This window comes from Callorhinus ursinus, unplaced genomic scaffold (genome assembly GCF_003265705.2).
Source record: "Callorhinus ursinus isolate GAN/ISIS: 27379988/994484 unplaced genomic scaffold, GSC_fseal_2.0 scaffold5, whole genome shotgun sequence".
Lineage (NCBI taxonomy): Eukaryota > Metazoa > Chordata > Mammalia > Carnivora > Otariidae > Callorhinus > Callorhinus ursinus.
The window spans coordinates 37329101-37336259 of record NW_027397067.1 but is presented as its reverse complement, the minus strand read 5'-3'; the positions used below and the strand labels follow the sequence as shown (position 1 = coordinate 37336259).

At 37.1% G+C, this 7159-nt stretch overlaps 1 pseudogene; it reads right to left on the bottom strand.

Annotated features, from left to right (window-relative positions):
- Positions 1–1174: 1174 nt before the first annotated feature.
- LOC112823207 (nascent polypeptide-associated complex subunit alpha pseudogene) lies at positions 1175–1980 on the bottom strand (annotated as a pseudogene).
- Positions 1981–7159: the final 5179 nt, after the last annotated feature.

Sequence of the window (7159 nt, the reverse complement as noted above, 5' to 3'; positions counted from 1 at the left end):
TTATCTAATATGCTGGCATAGAGTTGCTCCTAATATGTTCTTTTAATTGTTTGTATTTCTTTGGTGTTGGTTGTGATCTCTCCTCTTTCATTCATGATTTTGTTGATTTGGGTCATTTCTCTTTTCTTTTTGATCAGTCTGGCCAGGGGTTTATCAATCTTGTTAATTCTTTCAAAGAACCAGCTCCTAGTTTCATTGATCTGTTCTACTGTTCTTTTGGTTTCTAGTTCATTGATTTCTGCTCTGATCTTTATTATTTCTCTTCTCCTGCTGGGTTTAGGCTTTCTTTGCTGTTCTTTCTCCAGCTCCTTTAGGTGTAGGGTTAGGTTGTGTATTTGAGACCTTCTTTGTTTCTTGAGAAAGGCTTGTATTGCTCTATACTTTCCTCTCAGGACTGCCTTTGCTGTATCCCAAAGATTTTGAACAGTTGTGTTTTCATTTTCATTGGTTTCCATGAATTTTTTTAATTCTTCTTTAATTTCCTGGCTGACCCATTCATTCTTTAGTCGGATGCTCTTTAGCCTCCATGTATTTGAGTTCTTTCCAACTTTCCTCTTGTGATTGAGTTCTAGTTTCAAAGCATTGTGGTCTGAAAATATGCAGGGAATAATCCCAATCTTTTGGTACCGGTTGAGACCTGATTTGTGACCTAGGATGTGATCAATTCTGGGGAATGTTCCATGGGCACTAGAGAAGAATGTGTATTCTGTTGCTTTGGGAGGGAATGTTCTGAATATGTCTGTGAAGTCCATTTGGTCCAGTGTGTCATTTAAAGTCTTTATTTCCTTGTTGATCTTTTGCTTAGATTATCTGTCCATTTCAGTCAGGGGGGTGTTAAAGTCCCCCAGTATTATTGTATTGTGGTCAATGTTTTTCTTCGCTTTCGTTATTAATTGCCTTATATAATTGGCTGCTCCCATGTTAGGGGCATAGATATTTATAATTGTTAGATCTTCTTGTTGGATAGACCCTTTAAGTAGGCTACAGTGTCCTTCCTCATCTCTTATTACAGTCTTTGTTTTAAAATCTAATTTGTCTGATATAAGGATTGCCACCTAGCTTTCTTTTGGTGTCCATTAGCATGGTAAATGGTTTTCCACCCCTTCACTTTCAATCTGGGGGTGTCTTTGGGTCTAAAATGAGTCTCTTGCAGACAGCATATCGATGGGTCTTGTTTTTTTTTTTTTTCATCCAACAAGAAGCCATAACTTTATTAATGATAGAAACAGTACAAATTTCAAACCAAGCTGCAGTTATTCTTTTGAAACACCAAAAAAAGTCCTCGTTTTCAGATGGTTACATTGTTAATTCCATAATAGCATTTACAATATCATTACTGTTGTTCTTCAGGGCTCGGACTGCCTTTGCTCTTGACACATTTGCTTGTGACATGACCAATTCTATGTCCTTAACCTCTACACCGCTTTCATCAACCTCTTCTTCTTCACTCTCCTCTTGTACAGTTGGAGTCTGTGTGTTTTCTTGAATGTTTGAGACAGCTTCACCTTGAAATTTGAATTTCTCAGCAGCTGCTAGTTGTGCTTGCTGAGATAAATCCTCGATCTTGGCTTCCCCAAAAACTATGTAGGTATCTGAAGCTGGGCTCTTGTAGACATCTGGTTTTGTGATGACAAAGAGGATATTCTTAGATTTCCGGATAGTGACTCTTGTAACCCCTGTAACCTGTCGAAGACCCAGTTTGGACATAGCCTTCCGTGCCTTCTTTTCACTCCGGCTCTGTTTTGCTTTACTGACTGGTTCTTCATCGATTTCAGCAGCTGCTGCCAGCTGGGGCTGTTGTGTGGTTGCCTGTGTGGAATCCTGTTCCTCAAGCTCTGGTACTGATTCATCACTGTCAGATTCTGTTCCAGACCCTGTCTCAGCCTGGGGCTGTGGCAACTCCTGCTCTGTAGCAGGGACGGTTTCTGTGGCTTCACCAGGCATTTTGTGAGGGGAATGCGGAACCAAGATGGCGGCAGAAAGAGCGGGTCTTGTTTTTTAATCCAATCTGATAGCCTGTGTCTTTTGATTGGGGCATTTAGCCCATTTACATTCAGGGTAACTATTGAAAGGTATGAATTTAGTACCATTGTATTGCCTGTAAGGTGACTGTTACTGTATATTGTCTGTGTTCCTTTCTGATCTATGCTGCTTTTAGGCTCTCTCCTTGCTTAGAGGACCCCTTTCAATATTTCTTGGAGGGCTGGTTTTCTGTTTGCAAATTCCTTTAGTTTTTGTTTGTCCTGGAAGATTTTTATCTCTCCTTCAATTTTCAGTGAGAGCCTAGCTGGATATAGTATTCTTGGCTGCACATTTTTCTCGTTTAATGCTCTGAAGATATCATGCCAGTCCTTTCTGGCCTGCCAGGTCTGTGGATAGGTCTTTTGCCAATCTAATATTTCTACACTGTAGGTTACATATCTCTTCTCCCGAGCTGCTTTCAGGATTTTCTTTTTATCTCTGAGACTCGTAAGTTTTACTATTAGATGTAGGGGTGTTGACCTATTTTTATTGATTTTGAGAGGGGTTCTCTGTGCCTCCTGGAATGATGCCTGTTTCCTTCCCCACATTAGGGAAGTTCTCTGCTATTATTTGCTCCAATATACCTTCTGCCCCTCTCTCTCTTTCTTCTTCTTCTGGGATCCCAATTATTCTAATGTTGTTTCGTCTTATCGTATCGCTTATCTCTCGAATTCTGCCCTCATGATCCAGTAGTTGTTTATCTCTCTTTTTCTCAGCCTCTTTATTTTCCATCATTTGGTCTTCTATATCACTGATTCTCTCTTCTGCCTCACTTGTCCTAGCAGTTAGTGCCCCCATTTTTGATTGCACCTCATTAATAGCCTTTTTGATTTTGACTTGGTTAGATTTTAGTTCTTTTATTTCTCCAGAAAGGGTTTCTTTAATAACTTCCATGCTTTTTTCAAGCCCAGCCAGTATCTTTAAAGTCATGATTCTGAACTCTAGGTCCGACATCGTACTAATGTCCGTATTGAGTAGGTCCCTGGCTGACGGTACTGTACTATCTCTTGTTCTTTTTGCTGAGGTGATTTTTTTCGTCTTGTCATTTTGTCCAGAGGAGAATAGATGAAAGAGAGAACAGAATGCTAACAGGTTAACAACGTCCCCAGCAAATATACTCTATACAAATCAGAAAAGACCTGAAACCAGGGGAAGAGAAAGGGAAAGAAAGAAAAAAGAAAGAGAAAAGAAAGAAAAAAATAACAAAAAGAAAAAGATAAATACAAAAACAGAACAATAAGAAAAAACTGAATATGATCAAATATGATCAGGCTAGTCATTAGATCAGTGCCACATACTAGAATTTGGGCGTATTTTGGTCTGTTAGAAAAAAGTGCCTCCTAAAATTTTAAAGGAAGAAAGACTTATATATGTACAAAATAAGGGTTGATACAATGAAGGGATGGAAGATGACTGTAAAGATGAAAATTATAAAAGATTTTATAAAAGGAATTGATACAGTAAGTTGTTCGAAAAAAGAAAGAAGAAGATTTAAAAAAAAAAAGAAAAAGAAATAAAAAGGGAGAGAATGTGATCAGGCAGGAGACTAGAACAAAGCCATACACTAGTGATTTAGGGTATATTTTGATCTGTTAGAAGAAACTGTATCTCAAAATTTTAAAGAGAGAACAACTTATGTATATATGCAAAAAATAAGGGTAACTACTATGGAGGGATAAAATATGACTCTAAAAATGAAAAATAAAAAATGTTTTTTTAAAAAAAGGGATTGATAAGATTTTGGTTGAAAAAGGGAAAAAGAAAAATTAAAAAACCATTTAAAAAATTAACTGAAAAACTAATGAATCATGGTAAAAAAAAGGCATGAATTCTATGTGCAGTATTCCCCTATTGCTGGAGTTCTCCTGTTCTCCTTGATCGGTAAACTTGGTCTTGGCTTGCTGGCTGTTCGTGCTGATCTTCTGGGGGAGGGGCCTGTTGCAGTGGTTCCCATATGTCTTTGCCGGAGGCAGAATTGTCCCACCCTTGTCGGTCCGGGCTAGACGAAATCTAGGTCTCCTACTCCTCCGCCATCTTGCTCTGTCAGTAGTAACTACTTTAAAACACATTGCAAAATAATTCTGATTTCAAAATCTTATTGCATACAATGTTGGTTGAGAAAGCTACTCAGAAATTTCTTCCTCCTTATGCTGCTTTTATTAATGTAGTTGCTGAAGAGTAAGTTTATGTTTTAGGCCACTCCATCTATTTGAAATAAACCTATAGAAATTCATGAGCAAAACAGGTGCTTAAAAATATAATTTCATTACTTTCAATTATGTAGGGGCAAGGACATCTGCTCCACAGTGACTGACCTCTTTGTTCATTTATGTGTCATGCCAGTTTTATACATAGGAGGGCAAAACTTTAGGAGTTTCATACATAAGAGGGCAAAGCATTAGGGGTGGCTTCAGAGTATTTTTCTTCTCAGTTCAGATTTGCTTCATTAGCATGCTTTCCTCTTATGTACAGTGGTTGTTGTTGTCTTGGTGCATAAATGGAAAATTTTTCAATGGAAATTAATTTTAAGGAATGAGGAATGCAATAGAATATTAAGTTCAATAATCTATATGAAATGAACTATTATAGCATTTATCCTCATGGCAAAGACCTTTGTGAGTTATCTTTCTCATTTGTAAAGATAGATACTATAACTCAATAATCCATCATTAATTCTTTAAAATTTACCCTCTGCAGAAACACATTGCTCATACTTTACTGATATGAGACAATTTAAGAATGAGTTATTTTATATGCTTATTTGAGAGTTGGCTATAGTCTATAAACAGCACTGTTGAAGAAGTTCAAATTGTGATTGATGTCCCACCCAAAATATGATTCAGCTCGTCGGAGTGATTTGATTTAGACAATTCTTTCTCTGCTTACTAAGCTGATCAGTATTCATTACTACGTAATCAGTAGGTAATAGGTTGGGATGAAAACAACCACTGGTTGAAGATATCCTTAAAGAAAAAAAGACTTCAGTTCTCTGATATATAAAGGAAGATGCCATATTTCAGTGTCACTTCTCAGAAAGCTTCTGATTGTTGACATTTTCCTGAAAACCACCCTGACATAGCCAGTGCCTCATTCCACATCACTGGTGTAATTATAGGATGATTTGTTTTTGATTTTACCCAGTAATAAATGAAGATGACCTATTCTCTTTTTTGAGTCAAAGGCAAGTGCTAAGGAATGGATTCAATGATTAATTTAACAACTAAGAATATGGAGTAGTCTTCAGCTTTCTTGATGAAGGACATTAAGTCTGAATTTCCAAGATAAGAACATTATATGGGAAAATTCAAATGAATTTGCACAATGGAAGAAAAGTTATAGTGCCGTGATATTACATAATTGGCTCATTAATATTGCCATCTTGAACCAGTTATCCCAGAATAATATTAGATCTAGAATAATAGACTTCAGGCATTGAAGTATTTACTGGAATCTCTGATGAATCCTACGTGCATATGAAAACTTAAATACTTATAATCAAGACATAATTATCTCAAAATGGTTTCTGCATTAAGACTTCTTGTCATTTCTAATTTCAGGGCAGGAAACGAATGACTCAGTTGTAGGGTGCTTCAATACAAATTAACCTTAGAGTGCCTCAGAGAGAAACAGGAAGTAAACTATACCATTTTATTCTGTGTAATTCTGCTTGAAACTTTAGCAATATTCTGTAATTTCTCAAAAGATTGAAAACAAGATTTCAAGCTCTTTTGGTACTCACACAGGAAGTAAAGCAATAGTGCTTCCTGCAGCCAAAGATTTATCTAGATTGCTCTGATGAGAATATACACTATTGCTGGCATACCAGAAGTTAGAAAGTCTTAGAATTAAGCACTCATACTTCCATTTTGATTGTGACATAACTGATAGAATTGTTGGATTCTAGGTCAACATATAATACATTGGAATATGTTGGAAAATGCTGCTCCAATCTATTTCTTGTTACCAGTAAAGCTTTCAGCTTTGATTTATGCCCAAAGCAAAAGAAGGCTTTGCAGACAGTGCGGGAAATACATGTGTCTACCAGTTGGGCCTTATGACATAACAGATCCAATAGTACTCGAAATAACTATGATAGGTAAGGATGCAGTTAGTGAAACTCAGATAGGAGAATGGTAATGAAGGGCACCAGGGTTTTGGAGCACCTGGATACTATCTAATTGTGAAATAAATATCATCTAATTATTGAGCTATAAATTCAGGCCTATACAGCTGTATTATGTCATCAATGATATTGAACTTTAGCAGAAGCTAAGATATAAGTTAAGTTGCTTGAGCATGTAAGTCAGACCCAGGTGACACTTTGTTTTGTGGCATTGCCACTTTTCCTTCAAACCTATGACATCATGGGTGTGACTAATGCTATTCCAGTCCCACTCAGAGATGACCCTGAAGGACACTGGGTAAAGAAAATTCTAGAAGACCGAAGTTCAAACATTCATCTGGCTTTTCCCCCCTCACCTAGAAGAAAAGAAGGCCTGAAGTGATGTAGATATATATTATGTTATTCCTAGTAGCTGAAGTTTTGGCCAAATGATCAGGGTCTTCAAAGGCATACAACTGAAGAATTATTGACTAGAAGATCTGGGCTTCAAAGTGGTATGTGAGGATGAACAACTTCAGAATGGCCACAGAGTATGGATTTTTGTGTCTCATGATCATAGAGATCTACTGCATAGAAGACTGTCAATAATCAGATGGACAAGAAGAGTGAGTTTTAGATATCATTTAGCTTTTCTCTCCAGCCAACCCAGTGCTTATGCAATAATTGTCTATAAAAAATTGCCACAGGTCAGGGGTGTGGGCTATGCAAGGGTCAACAGTGTAGACTTTCTCTCACCAAGTCTAATCTTACTGCCACCACTATTGAGTGATCAGCCTGCCAACAGCAAAAGCAATACTGAGCCTTCAATATGATATTACTCCCTAGTGGCGATAGATTTTTAGATTTTCTAGACATTTAGTTTTGATACAGATTTGTCTTTCCCATACACGAACTTTTGCCATCACCATCACCTAGTTTTGTTTACCACCTTGCTTTTCCACACAATATTGCTACTGACTAAAAAACAGCAAAAGAAATGATGAATAAGCTTATATCTATGGATTCATTATTGTC